The following is a 14,790-nucleotide window of genomic DNA, read 5'->3' on the forward strand; positions in this document are numbered from 1 at the left end:
CAACTCATCATATCTTCTTTTCAAAATTCAGATTTATCTTTTTCAAATATCTTTCACATCTTTTAAATTTTAAAAGTGCATCTTTTTCCTATCATACTTATCTTTTACAAATCATATCTTCTATCATATCTTCTTCAAAATTTTCGAAAACCCACCCCCCTTCCTTTTAAATCCACGTTCGGCTCCCTCCTCTCCTCCACAATTCGAACTTGGCTCTCCATCTATCCCTCTCCTTTCCTTTCTTTTGCTTAAGGACAAGCAAACCTCTAAGTTTGGTGTGTTTATCCGTGATCACTAAACCAATACCCACTAAGATCATGGCTCCTAAGGGAAAATAAACCACTCCAAGAGGCAAGAAAGAGAATATTCCAAAACCACTTTGGAATCAAGGGAAGTTCTTAACCAAAGAACATTCAGAACATTACTACAAAATAATGGGTCTAAGGTCAGTGATCCCGGAAGTTAAATTCGATCTGAAAGAAGACGAATATCCAGAGATCCAAGAGAAAATTCGAAACAGGAGCTGGGAAATCCTAGCTGATCCTAAAACAAAGGTGGGAAGAAACATGGTTCAGGAATTCTACTCTAATCTGTGGCAAACAGACAGACAGAGAATAGCTGGAACTACCTTCTATGACTATCAGACTTTGGTCAGAGGGAAGATTGTTCACCTCCACCCTGACAAAATCAGGGAGATCTTCAAGCTACCTTAGCTGAAAGATGACCCAAACTCCTTTAATAGGAGAATGATGAGAAAAAATAAGGGCTTGGACAAAATTCTAGAGGACATATGCCTCCCTGGAACCAAGTGGACAACCAACACAAAGAGTGTCCCAAATCAACTCAAGAGAGGAGATCTCAAACCAGTCACTAGAGGCTGGTTGGACTTCATTGGGTATTCTATACTGCCCACTAGCAACCGCTCTGAAGTCACCATCAAAAGAGCAGTAATGATCCATTGCATTATGTTGGGAAAAGAAGTGAAAGTTCATCAGCTGATCTCTTGTGAACTTTACACAATTGCAAACAAGAACTCCAAGGATGCCAAATTGGTTTATCCAAGCTTAATCTATATGCTATGTAAAGATGCTGGGGTGAAGATGGGAGTAAATGAGTATATCTCAGTTGAGCAACTAATCACCAAAAAGTCAATGGAAGGACAACAAGTGCAGGATGACCCCATCAAGAGGAAAGCACAGTAGTTCCTCCCGGAAATCCCTCAAATTGAATACTGGGAGCGTCTTGAAGCATCTATCACCAAGTTGCAAGAAGCTATGGACCAACTAAAGGAAGAATAGCAAAATCAAAGTAGCATGCTTTGCAAACTGCTTAGGGAATAAGAAGAGCAAGGGCGTGAACTGAAGCAACTAAAGCGTCAGAAGCTATTGATAGGCAAAATTGTGATTTACTCTTTTCATAACTTGAACAATTATTAGCAATGGCTCCAAAAACTTGGTGCACACTACTATGGTTCAGTCATTCTTCACAACTTTGCACAACTAACCAGCAAGTGCACTGGGTCATCTAAGTAATAAACCTTACGTGAGTAAGGGTCAATCCCACGGAGATTGTTGGTATGAAGCAAGCTATGGTCATCTTGTAAATCTCAGTTAGGCGGATTCTAATGGTTATGATGGTTTTCGAATATAAAATAAATAAAGCATAAAATAGAGATAGAGATACTTATGTAAATCATTGGTGGAAATTTCAGATAAGTATATGGAGATGCTTTGTCCCATCTGAATCTCTGCTTTCCTACTTCCTTCATCCAATCCTTTATACTCCTTTCTATGGCAAGCTGTATGTAGGGCGTCACTGTTGTCAATGGCTACTTCCCATCCTCTCAGTGAAAATGGTCCAAATGCTCTGTCACAGCACGACTAATCATCTGTCGGTTCTCGATCATGTCAGAATAGAATCTATTAATTCTTTTGCGTCTGTCACTACAACCAACAATCACGAGTTTGAAGCTCGTCACAGTCATCCAATCCTTGAATCCTACTCAGAATACCACAGACAAGGTTTAGACTTTCCGGATTCTCAAGAATGCTGCCAATGGGTTCTAGCTTATACCACAAAGATTCTTATTAAGGAATCCAAGAGATTTGCACTTGATCTAAGGTAGAACGGAAGTGGTTGTCAAGCACGCGCTCATAAGGATGGATGATGATGAGTGTCACGAATCATCACATCTATCAGGTTGAAGTGCAGCGAATATCTTAGAATAAGAATAAGCTTGAATCGAATAGAATAACAATAGTAATTGCATTAATTCTCGAGGTACAGCAGAGCTCCACACCTTAATCTATGGTGTGTAGAAACTCCACCGTTGAAAATACTTAAGTGATCAAGGTTCAGGCATGGCCGAATGGCCAGCCCCCAAAGTCTAAGAACTAAACATCCAAAGATAGATACCAAGATGTCTAATACAATAGTAAAATGTCTTATTTATACTAGACTAGCTACTAGGGTTTACAGAAATAAGTCTAAGTGCAGAAATCCACTTCCGGGGCCTACTTTGGTGTGTGCTTGGGCTGAGCTTGAGCTTTACACATGCAGAGGCTTCTCTTGGGATTAAACGCTAAGTTGTAACGTCTGTTTGGAGTTTAACTCTGGTTTGTGACGTGTTTCTGGCGTTTTACTCCAGAATGCAGCATAGAACTGGCGTTGAACGCCAGTTTTTGTCATCTTGACTCGAATAAAGTGTGGACTATTATATATTGATAGAAAGCCCTGGATGTCTACTTTCCAACGCAGTTGAGAACGCGCCATTTGGAGTTCTGTAGCTCCAGAAAATCCATTTCGAGTGTAGGGAGGTCAGAATCCAACAGCATCAGCAGTCCTTTTTCAGCCTGAATCAGATTTTTGCTCAGGTCCCTCAATTTCAGCCAAAAAATACCTGAAATCACAAAAAAACACACAAACTCATAGTAAAGTCCAGAAATGTGAATTTTGCATACAAACTAATGAAAACATTCCTAAAAGTAGCTAGATCCTACTAGAAACTACCAAAAAACAATGCCAAAAAGCGTCTAAATTATCCGCTCATCATCTATCTCTTGAAGGGCTAAGCACCCCACAGACTAAAGGAGCATCCACCTCCAAAATAAAGGTTGTTGAGTCCTAATCTTTGCCTTAACTCTGTGATAATTGTTCTTATTAGGAATTTACCTTTGAAGTTATATATGAGTAGTAGTAATTAGTATTTTTATATTGATTTCATCTCCAATTAAGATAAAATTTATTTTTCTCATCATCATAAAACATAAATAAAATAGCATATTTTTAGAATAAGGAGGCAATAATTTTTTTTGAATTTTTAATAAGGAAAATTCTAATTATTTATATGTGGTGGCAATACTTTTTGTCTTCTGAATGAATGCCTGAACAGTGCATATTTTTATATTGAATTTTATGAATATTAAAATTGTTGGCTCCTGAAAGAATGATGAACAAGAGAAATGTTACTGATGATCTGAAAAATCATGAAATTGATTCTTGAAGCAAGAAAAAGCAGTGAAAAAAAAAAGAAAGAGCAGCAGAAAAAGCCAATAGCCCTTTAAACCAAAAGGCAAGGGTAAAAAGAATCCAAAGCTTTGAGCATCAATGGACAGGAGGGCCTAAAGGAATAAAATCCTGGCCTAAGCGGCTAAATCAAGCTGTCCCTAACCATGTACTTGTGTCATGAAGGTCTAGGTGAAGAGCTTGAGACTGAGTGGTTAAAGTCGTGATCCAAAGCAAAAGAGTGTCCTTAAGAACTCTGGACACCTCTAATTGGGGACTTTAGCAAAGCTAAGTCACAATCTAAAAAGGTTCACCCAGTTATGTGTTTGTGGCATTTATGTATCCGGTGGTAATACTAGAAAACAAAGTGCTTAGGGCCACGGCCAAGACTCATAAAGTAGCTGTGTTCAAGAATCAACATACTAAACTAGGAGAATCAATAATACTATCTAATTTCTGAGTACCTATGGATGCCAATCATTCTGAATTTCAAAGGATAAAGTGAGATGCCAAAACTGTTCGGAAGCAAAAACCTACTAGTCCCGCTCATCTAATTAGAATCTGAGCTTCACTTAAAACTCTGAGATATTATTGCTTCTTGATTTCTTTTTATCTTATTTTATTTATCTAGTTGCTTGGGGACAAGCAACAATGTAAGTTTGGTGTTGTGATGAGCGGATATTTTATACGCTTTTTGGGGGTCATTTCATGTAGTTTTTAGTATGTTTTAGTTAGTTTTTAGTATATTTTTATTAGTTTTTAGGAAAAATTTATATTTCTGGACTTTACTATAAATTTGTTTGTTTTTCTGTGATTTCATGTATTTTCTGGCTGAAATTGAGGGAGCTGAGCAAAAATCTGATTCAGGCTGAAAAAGGACTGCTGATGTTGTTGGATTCTGACCTCCCTGCATTCGGAATGGATTTTTTAGAGCTACAAAAGTCCAATTGGCGCGCTCTCAATTGGGTTGGAAAGTAGACATCCAGGGCTTTCCAGCTATATAATAGTCTATACTTTGCTCGAAGATAAACGATGTAAACTGGCGTTTAATGCCAGTTCCATGTTCCATTCTGGCGTCAAACGCCAGAAACAGGTTACCAGTTAGAGTTAAACACCCAAAACAGGTTACAACCTGTTGTTTAACTCCAAAAACAGCCCAGGCACGTGAAAAGCTCAAGTCTCAGCCCCAGCACACACCAAGTGGGCCCCAGAAGTGGATTTCTGCATTATCTATCTTAGTTTACTCATTTTCTGTAAACCTAGGTTACTAGTTTAGTATTTAAACAACTTTTAGAAATTTATTTTGTATCTCATGACATTTTAGATCTGAACTTTGTATTGTTTGATGGCATGAGTCTCTAAACTCCATTGTTGGGGGGTGAGGAGCTCTACAGCGTCTCGATGAATTAATGCAATTATTTTTATTTTCTATTCAAACACGCTTGTTTCTATCTAAGATATTCATTCGCACTTCAATATGAAGATGGTGATGATCCATGACACTCATCATCATTCTCAACCTATGAACGCGTGCCTGACAACCACCTCTGTTCTACATTAGATTGAATGAGTATCTCTTAGATTCCTTAATTAGAGTCTTCGTGGTATAAGCTAGAATCCATTAGCAGCATTCTTGAGAATCCAGAAAGTCTAAACCTTGTCTGTGGTAATCCGAGTAGGATTCAGGGATTGAATGATTGTGACGAGCTTCAAACTCACAATGGTTGGGCGTAGTGACAGACACAAAAGGATCAATGGATGCTATTCCAGCATGAGTGAGAACCGACAGATGATTAGCGTGCGGTGACAGCGCACCTGGATCATTTTCACTGAGAGGACGGATGGTAGCCATTGACAACGGTGATCCACCAACACACAGCTTGCCATAGAAGGAATATTGCGTGCGTGAAGAAGAAGACAGGGGGAAGCAAAAATTCAGAAGACAAAGCATCTCCAAAACTCCAAGATATTCTCCATTACTGCGTAACAAACACTCATTTCATGCTCTTTCACTTTTTATAATTGAAACTAAAGAACCCTATTGGTATCCTGACTAAGAATAATAAGATAACCATAGCTTGCCTCAAACCGAAAATCTCCGTGGGATCGACCCTTACTCACGTAAGGTATTACTTGGACGACCCAGTGCACTTGCTAGTTAGTTGTGTGGAATTACATAGTGTGAGTGTAATTTTTGTGCACCAGTTGCAGCCAACCAATTCATGTAACCTTTTTAGAGGAATCCTGTGAACAATGGGATAGCTCAAAAGAAAGGAGTCCTGGAAGTTGACACTCTGAATGCCATATTGGTTCAAAACAAGATCTTGACCCAGCAGGTCAATATGATCTCTCAGCACTTGACTCGAGTGCAAGCTGCAACTAGCAGCACTCATGATACCTTCTATGATGGAGATGCCTATGATCCAGATCAACCCATGACGAAATAGGTGAATTACATGGGAGAACCCTATGGAAACATCTACAACTCTTAATGGAGAAATCATCCTAACCTTTCATGGAATGATCAACATAAGCCTCAGCAAGGGTTCAACAACAGACCACCATTCCCATTTTATCATCAACAGGTGGAGACTTCTAAGCAAAGTCTTTCTGACTTAGCAACTATAGTCTCTGAACTCTCTAAGACCACTCACAGTTTCATAACAGAAACCAAGTCCTCCATCAGAAATTTGGAGGTACAAATTGGTCAACTGAGCAAGAGAATCCCTGAGACCCCTCCTAACACTCTTCCTAGTAACACTGAAGTGAACCCAAGAGAAGAGTGCAAGGCCATCACTAAAAAGACTGAGGCTGAATCTGAAAAGGATGCAATGGAGTTGAACACCAGTAAGGAAGTCCTTACTGGGCGTTCAATGCCCACAAGGAAGACCTTACTAGGCGTTCAACGCCCAAGGAGGCACCATCATTGGCGTTGAACCCTAGTAAGGAAGACCTTACTGGGCGTTCAACGCCCAACAAGCCACCATTACTGGCATTCAACGCCAGTAAGGAGCACCTTACTGGGCGTTGAACACCCAAGGCAACACAAAAGCTGGTGTTGAACGCTAGTGAAGGTATTCAATCTGGGCATTCAACGCCCAAAGAAACACAAGTCCTGGTATTGAATGCCACATTTGGGATAGTTGGCAACCCTAAGCCCACTGAGAACTTCCCTATTGAAGAACTAATAAAACCCAAGGTTCTTGAGGAGCCCATTGAAGTTTCCTTGAATTCTTGGTTGAGGATCATAGAATCTGCAGAGTACTCTCCCTCTGATGAAGAAGAGGAAACTAGGGAAGAGCAAGTTGCTCGATACCTAGAAATTCTGATGAAGCTGAATGCCAAGTTGTTTGGCATAGAGCCATTGGAGGAAGAACCTCCAGTGCCCACCAAGGAACTCAATGCCTTGGTTCAGCAGAAACTACCTCAGAAGCTGTCGGATCTCGGACGCTTCCTGATTCCCTGCACCATAGGCACCATTACCTATGATAAGGCTCTGTGGTACCTAGGGTCAAGCATAAACCTTATGCCACTCTCTGTAATGGAGAAGTTGGAAATCTTTAAGGTACAAGGGGAAAGAATCTCACTAGAGATGGCAGACAGGTCAATGAAAAAGGCTTATGGTCGTGTAGAGGACGTCTTAGTAAAGTTGAGAATCTTTACATCCCTGCAGATTTCATAATCTTGGATACTTGGGAGAAAGAGAATGAATCCATCATCCTTGGAAGACCCTTCCTAGCCACTGCCAATGTCATCATTGATGTAGCCAAAAAAGAGCTAACTCTACAGTTATGGAGGATCACATCCTGTTCAAGATGCCTAACCCTAACTCTCCCTCTGATAGAAGAGAGATAGTTGTGCAATACCTAGTGTTCCAACCCTCTCTCTCAGTGCGAAGCTATACAGAACCCCCAGACACCAACTCTAAGTTTAGTGTTGGGCAGCCATTATCAAGCACTGAGAATAAACGTACTAAGAAGAAAGTACCTAAAGGCCGGAGGGATAAGAAAATCCCCACTGAAGGCCTCTCACCTGGCATGAGAGTAATCTTCATTGATAACCCAGTCATTCCACACGCTGTGAACAGGATCTTGTCTCTAGAACATGTGAAACTTATCCATGAGAGCACAGGTAAGAAGTTCACCGTAAGGGGCAAAATTTTGAGCCCTTATCCATCTCCGTAAGGAGCTAACCGTCAAACTAGTGACGTTAAAGAAACGCTTGTTGGGAAGCAACTCATCAATAATTAATGTTTTCTTTTTTTTAGTTTATTTAAGTTATTTCAGTTTAATTTTCATATTTGTTTAAGTTTGTGACCATGTGCAATAGTTAGAACAGAAATAGAAATAGTCAGAGCAAAAAATAGAACACCCTGGAGTAGATCCTTTGCTAGCGTTAAATGCCAGCTAGGGAGGCCAGAGAGGGCATTCAACGCCCATAAGGAGCAATATTACTGGCGTTGAACGCCAGTCAGGGGGCTGAACCTGGGTGTTCAACGCCCCAATAGAGGCACAGACCTGGCGTCAAACGCCAGGAAGGAGGTCCCTTAAGGGCATTCAACACCCAAGAAGCGCATGGTGCACGAAATCGTGATCTCACACACTTTCTTAACAACTCTGCGTAGCTAACCAGTAAGTGCACTGAGTCGTCCAAGTAATACCTTACGTGAGTAAGGGTCGATCCCACGGAGATTGTCGGCTTGAAGCAAGCTATGGTCATCTTGTAAATCTCAGTCAGGCAGATTCAAATGGTTATGGGGTTTTGATAATTAAAAAACAGATAAAACGTAAAATAGGATAGAGATACTTATGCAATTCATTGGTAGGAATTTCAGATAAGCATATGGAGATGCTTTGTTCCTTTTGAATCCCTACTTTCCTACTGCTTTCATCCAGCCATGCGTAAGTGATGAAGGTCCAGGCATGGCCGAATGGCCAGCCCCCTAAGCGTGATCAAGAGATCAACAGTGATACAAAGATAGTCTCAAAAATCATCTAAAGATCTCCCGATTTGAAAATACAATAGTAAAAGGTCCTATTTATAATGACTAGTAACCTAGGGTTTACAGAGATAAGTAAATGATGCAGAAATCCACTTTTGGGGCCCACTTGATGTGTGCTTGGGCTGAGCATTGAAGTTTTCACATGCATAGGCTTTTCTTGGAGTTAAACGCCAGCTCTGGTGCCAGTAACTCCCGCTTTTATGCCAGTTCTTGCGTTTAACGCCAGAAAATTGTAGAAAGTTGGCATTAAAATGCCAGTTTGTGTTATCTAAACTCGGGCAAAGTATGGACTATTATATATTTATGAAAAGCCCAAGATGTCTACTTTCCAAAGCAATTGAGATCGCACCAATTGGATTTCTATAGCTCCAAAAAATCCATTTTGAGTGCAGGGAGGTCAGAATCCAACAGCATCTACAGTCCTTTTTCAACCTCTGAATCAGATTTTTGCTAAAGTCCCTCAATTTCAACCAGAAAATATCTGAAATCACAGAAAAATACACAAACTCATAGTAAAGTTCAGAAATGTGATTTTTGCATAAAAACTAATAATTATATATTAAAAACTAACTAAATCATACTAAAAACTACCTAAAAACAATGCCAAAAAGCGTATAAATTATCCGTTCATCACAACACCAAACTTAAATTATTGCTTGTCCCCAAGCAACTGAAAAAAAAATAGAATGAAAAGAAGATAATATACAATAAATTCCAAAATATTAATGAAGCGTAGCTTCAATTAGATGAGCGGGACTAGTAGCTTTTTTCTTCTGAACAGTTTTGGCATCTCACTTTATCCTTTGAAGTTCAAAATGATTGGCATCTCTAGAAATTTAGAATTAAGATAGTGTTATTGATTCTCCTAGTTCAGTATGTTGATTCTTGAACACATCTACTTTATGAGTCTTGGCCGTGACCCTAAGAACTTTGTTTTCCAGTATTACTACCGGATACATAAATGCCACAGACACATAACTGGGTAAATCTTTTTAGATTGTGACTCAACTTTGCTAAAGTCCCCAGTTAGAGGTGTCCAGAGTTATTAAGCACACTCTTTCTACTTTGGATCACGACTTTAACCACTCAGTCTCAAGCTTTTCACTTGGACCTTCATGACATAAGCACATGGTTAGGGACAGCTTGATTTAGCCGCTTAGGCCAGAATTTTATTCCTTTGGGCCCTCCTATCTACTGATGCTCAAAGCCTTGGATCCCTTATACCCTTGCCTTTTGGTTTAAAGGGCTATTGGCTTTTTCTGCTTGCTTTTTCTTTTTCTTTCTTTTTCTTTTTCGCCATTTTTTTCGCAAGCTTTGTTATTCACTACTTTTTCTTGCTTCAAGAATCAATTTTATGATTTTTCAGATTATCAATAACATTTTTCTTTTTTCATCATTCTTTCAAGAGCAAACAATTTTAACATTCATAAACTTCACTATCAAAATTATACGCTGTTCAAGTATTCATTCAGAAAACAAAAGGTATTGCCACCACATCAAAATAATCAAACTAATTTCAAGATAAATTTTGAAATTCAAGTACTTCTTGTTCTTTTGCAATTAGGCACATTTTTTATTTAAGAAAGGTGAAGGGTTCACAGGACATTCATAGCCTTAAGACATAGATACTAGACACTAATGATCATGTAATGAAGACATAAACATAGATAACACATGAAGCATAAAAATTTAAAAATAGAAAGATAAGAACAATGAAATCAAAGAATGGGTCCACCTTAGTGATGGTGGCTAGTTCTTTCTCTTGAAGATCCAATGGAATGCTTGAACTCCTCTATGTCTCTTCTTTGCCTTTGTTGCTCTTCCCTCATGGCTATTTGATTCTCTCTAATTTCATGGAGAATAATGGAGTGCTCTTGGTGCTCCATCCTTAGTTGCTCCATATTAGAACCTAAATCTCCCAAAGAGGTATTGAGTTGCTCCCAATAGTTGTGTGGAGAAAAATGCATCCCTTGAGGCATCTCAGGGATTTCTTGATGAGGGACTTCCTCATGCTCTTGTTGAGGTCCATAAGTGGGCTCTCTTGTTTGCTCCATCCTCTTTTTAGTGATGGGCTTGTCCTTCTCAATGAGGATGTCTTCCTCTATGACAATTCCGGCTAAATTGCATAGGTGACAAATGAGATGAGGGAAGGCTAACCTGGCTAAAGTGGAAGTCTTGTCAGCCACCTTGTAGAGTTCTAGATATATGACCTCATAAACTTCTACTTCCTCTCCAATCATGATGTTATGGATCAGATAGCCTGATCTATAGTCACTTCGGATCGGTTGCTAGTAGGAATGATAGAGTGTTGGATGAATTTCAACCATCCTCTAGCCATGGGTTTAAGGTCATGCCTTCTCAATTGAACCGGCTTGCCTTTGGAGTCTCTTTTTCACTGAGCTCCTTCCACACATATGTCCATGAGGACTTGGTCCAACCTTTGATCAAAGTTGACCCTTCTAGTGTAGGGACGTGAATCTCCTTGCATCATTGGCAAGTTGAATGCCAACCTTACATTTTCTGAACTAAAATCTAAGTATTTCCCCCGACCCATTGTAAGCCAATTCTTTGGGTTCGGGTTCACACTTTGATCATGGTTCTTGGTGATCCATGCATTAGCATAGAACTCTTGAACCATTAATATTCTGACTTGTTGAATGGGGTTGGTGAGAACTTCCTAACCTCTTCTTTGAATCTCATGTCGGATCTCCAGATACTCATTCTTTTTTAGCATGAAAGGGACCTCATGGATCACCTTCTTTTTGGCAACAACTTCATAGAAGTGGTCTTGATGGACCTTTGAGATGAATCTCTCCATCTCCCATGACTCGAAGGTGGAAGCTTTTGCCTTCCTTTTTCTCTTTCTAGAGGTTTCTCTGGCCTTAGGTGCCAAAAATGGTTTTGGAAACATAAAAAGCAATGCTTTTTCCACACCAAACTTAAAAGGTTTGCTCGTCCTCGAGCAAAGGAAGAAAGAAGGATGAAGAAGAAGAAGAAATAGAGGAGATGGAGAGTTGTGAGTGGTTTGGCCAAGGGGGAGAAGAAGTGTTTGTGATGTGTGAATTTGAAGGATGGATGAGGGGTTTATATAGGAGAGGAAAGAGAGGGTAAGGTTCATGTATTAGGGGTTGGGTTTGGGAGGAAAAGGATTTGAATTTGAATGGTGAGGTGGGTGGGGTTGTTGGGGAAGAGTGGGTGGAGGTGATTGGTGAAGAGGTGATCGGGAAGAGAAATAGAGGTGATTGTGAGGGATATTTGGGGAAGGGTGTTATGGGAAGGTGTGAAGAAGAGAGAGAGTGAGTTGAGGTAGGTGAGGATCCTGTGGGGTCCACAGATCCTGAGGTGTCAAGGATTTTCCTACACCATTTTGGCGTGTAAACGCCCCTTTGAGTGCCAATCCTGGCGTTAAACGCCAGGTTGCTGCCCATTTTTGGCTTTTAACGCCAGCTTTTCTTCTCTTTCTGGCGTTTAACTCCAGCTTAGTGCCCTTTTCTGGTGTTAAACACCAGTCTGGTGCCCTTTTCTGGCGTTAAATACCCAGAATGGTGCCAGACTGGGCGTTTAACGCCCATTCTGCTACCCTTACTGCCATTTAAACGCTAGTAAGCTCATCCTCCAAGGTGTGTTATTTTCAATGCTGTTTTTTATTTTTGCTTTTGTTTTTGTGACTCCACATTATCATCATCCTAAAGATAACATAAAATAACAGTGGAAAATAGAAATTTAACATAGATAAGTAAAAATTGGGTTGCCTCCCAATAAGTGCTTCTTTAATGTCAATAGCTTGACAGTGAGCTCTCATGGAGCCTCATAGATACTCAGAGCATGATGATGGCCTCTTAACACTAAACTTAGAGTTTGAATGTGGGGGCTCTGTTTGACTCTGTATTGAGAGAAGCTTTTCATGCTTCTTCTCCATGTGTATAGAAGGAGATCCTTGAGCCTTAAATACAAGGTTGTCCTCATTCATTTGAAGGACCAACTCTCCTCTGTCAACATTAATCACAGCTTTTGCTGTGGCTAGGAAGGGTCTTCCAAGGATGATGGATTCATCCTCATCCTTTCCAGTGTCTAGGATTATGAAGTCATCAGGGATATAAAGGCCTTCAACCTTTACCAAGACATCCTCTACAAGTCCATAAGCCTGTTTCTTTGATTTGTCAGCCATTTCCAGTGAGATTCTTACAGCTTGTACCTCAAAGATCTCTAGTTTCTCCATTACAAAAAGTGACATGAGGTTTACACTTGACCCCAGGTCACACAGAGCCTTCTCAAAGGTTATGGTGCCAATGGTGCAAGGTATTAAGAACCTTCCGGGATCCGGTTTCTTTTGAGGTATCTTTAGCTGAGCTAAAGCGTTTAGTTCATTAATGAGCAATGGAGGTTCATCCTCCCAAGTCTCATTATCAAATAATTTGGCATTCAACTTCATGATTGCTCCTAGATACTGAGCAATTTGCTCTTCAGTAGTAACTTCATCTTCTTCAGAAGAAGAATATTCTTCAGAGCTCATGAATGGTGATAGGAAGTTCAGTGAAATCCCTATGGTCTCTAGATGAGCCTGAGATTCCTTTGGTTCCTCAGGAGGGAACTCCCTAGTGGTCAGTGGATGTCCCATGAGGTCTTCCTCAATAGAAATCACTGCCTTTCCCTCCTCTACAGGTTTGCCCATGTTGGACGTGTAGATGGCCTTGCACTCTCTTTTTGGATTCTCTTCTGTATTACTTGGGAGAGTGCTAGGAGGAGTTTCAGTAACTCTTTTACTCAGCTGACCCACTTGTGCCTCCAAATTTCTAATGGAGGACCGTGCCTCAGTCATGAAACTGAGAATGGCCTTGGATAGATCAGAGACTATGTTTGCTAAGCCAGAGATGCTCTGCTCAGAATTCTCTATCTATTGCTGAGAAGATGATGGAAAAGGTTTGCTATTACCAAACCTATTTCTCCCACCATTATTGTTATTGAAGCCTTGTTGAGGCTTCTGTTGGTCCTTCCATGAGAGATTTGGATGATTTCTCCATAAAGAATTATAGGTGTTTCTATAGGGTTCTCCCATGTAATTCACCTCTTCCATTACAGGGTTCTCAAGATCATAAGCTTCTTCCTCAGAAGATGCTTCTTTATTACTGCTGGATGTAGCTTGCAATCCAGTCAGATTTTGAGAAATCATATTGACTTGCTGAGTCAATAATTTTTTCTGAGCCAATATGGCATTCAGAGTATCAATCTCAAGAACTCCTTTCTTCTGAGTTGTCCCATTATTCACAGGATTTCTTTCAGAAGTGTACATGAACTGGTTATTTGCAACCATTTCAAAGAGTTCCTGGGCTTCTGCAGGTATTTTCTTCAGATGAATAGATTCGCCTACAGAATGGTCCAATGACATCTTAGATAACTCAGACAGACCATCATAGAAGATACCTATGATGCTCCATTCTGAAAGCATGTCAGAAGGACACCTTCTGATCAATTGTTTGTATCTTTCCCAAGCTTCATAGAGGGATTCACCTTCCTTCTGTTTGAAGGTTTGAACTTCCACTCTAAGCTTACTCATCTTTTTAGGTGGAAAGAATTTAGCTAAGAAGGCATTGACCAACTTTTCCCAAGAGTTTAGGCTGTCTCTAGGTTGTGAGTTCAACCATATACTAGCTCTGTCTTTTACAGCAAAAGGGAAAAGTATAAGTCTATAGACCTCGGGATCAACTCCATTGATCTTAACAGTGTCACAGATTTGCAAAAATTCAGCCAAGAACTGATGAGGATCTTCCAATGGAAGTCCATGAAACTTGCAACTCTGTTGTATCAGAAAACGAATTGAGGCTTAAACTCAAAGTTGTTTGCTCCAATGGCAGGAATAGTGATGCTTCTTCCATAGAAATTGGAAGTTGGTGCAGTAAAGTCACCAAGCACCTTCCTTGCATTGTTGGCATTGTTATTATTATTTTTGGCTGGCATGTCTTCTTCTTTTTTGAAAATTTCTGTCAGGTCCTCTCCAGAGATTTGTGCTTTAACTTGTCTTAGCTTCCTCTTCAGAGTCCTTTCAGGTTCAGGATCAGCTTCAACAAGAATGCCTTTATCTTTGTTCCTACTCATGTGAAAGAGAAGAAAACAAAGAAAGTGTGGAATCCTCTATGTCACAGTATAGAGATTTATTGATGTGTTAGAGGAAAAGAGGAGTAGAAGGATAAAGTAGAGAGAAGGATTCGAACTTATAGAGAGGAGGGGGTCTGAATTATTAAAGGAGGGTAAGTGTTAGTGATTAAATAGAAAGAGATGGAAGAGAG

The 14,790-nt window shown here is 40.0% G+C and overlaps 1 non-coding gene across 1 annotated transcript; it reads left to right on the forward strand.

Annotated features, from left to right (window-relative positions):
- Nucleotides 1–13,946: 13,946 nt before the first annotated feature.
- On the forward strand, nt 13,947–14,054 carry LOC112711522 (small nucleolar RNA R71). Its single transcript, XR_003157516.1, has one exon. It is a non-coding gene; the product is annotated as a small nucleolar RNA R71 (small nucleolar RNA).
- Nucleotides 14,055–14,790: the final 736 nt, after the last annotated feature.

Source organism: Arachis hypogaea, chromosome 1, assembly GCF_003086295.3.
Source record: "Arachis hypogaea cultivar Tifrunner chromosome 1, arahy.Tifrunner.gnm2.J5K5, whole genome shotgun sequence".
Lineage (NCBI taxonomy): Eukaryota > Viridiplantae > Streptophyta > Magnoliopsida > Fabales > Fabaceae > Arachis > Arachis hypogaea.